The sequence below is a fragment of the Tarenaya hassleriana genome, unplaced genomic scaffold, assembly GCF_000463585.1.
Source record: "Tarenaya hassleriana unplaced genomic scaffold, ASM46358v1 Cleome162, whole genome shotgun sequence".
Taxonomy (NCBI): domain Eukaryota; kingdom Viridiplantae; phylum Streptophyta; class Magnoliopsida; order Brassicales; family Cleomaceae; genus Tarenaya; species Tarenaya hassleriana.
The window spans coordinates 150,035-150,731 of record NW_010965040.1 but is presented as its reverse complement, the minus strand read 5'-3'; positions in this window follow the sequence as shown (position 1 = coordinate 150,731).

Here is a 697-nt window from a genome sequence, read left to right as displayed (position 1 = left end):
TGCTTTGAGAAAGAGGGATTAAGATCACTTCTTCAACCCTCTAGACTCTCCAAAAGGGTCTCAAAAGTTCTCTTGTTCGGCAACTTAGTGTTAGGGTTCTATTTCTCCTCTTATTCAAGTAATTAACCCTAGATTCGGACTTTAAAATTAAATCTGAACCCCAGACCGAACGGACTGCTTAGTAGTCCATTCGGTCTGGATACTTGGCCCGTTCGGACCAGTTTCATAACTGGGTCTGTTCGAACTTATGGGTCAGTCCGTTCGGTCCAACATTTGGTCCGTTCGGACTGAGCTCTCTAGTCCGTTCGGTCCAACAACTTGGTCCGTTCGGACTAGATGCTCTGGTCCGTTCGGTCTACTCCTAGACCGGACGGTCCGGACCACTTATCTAGATTTCTCGACGTTTTCTCGTGCATTTGTCCTTCCCTGCGTGTGTGACCCTGTAGGATCATTCGATATAGCAGTATAACCCGAAATCTCTATTCCGGATATACAAGTCATAGGCGGTCTCTAGCAAGACACTATGACTACCTATCTCGAATAGAGTTTGTTCGTGATCTTACGAACGCCAGTGATGATTCCAGTTGATGATCCTTTTGTATCACGATATCATATGTCGAATATAAGGCATGGACAAGCCACCTTATCTGATTCGACTACTTTCTCGTTCACTGAGTTTGACTGTCTGAAATAGACG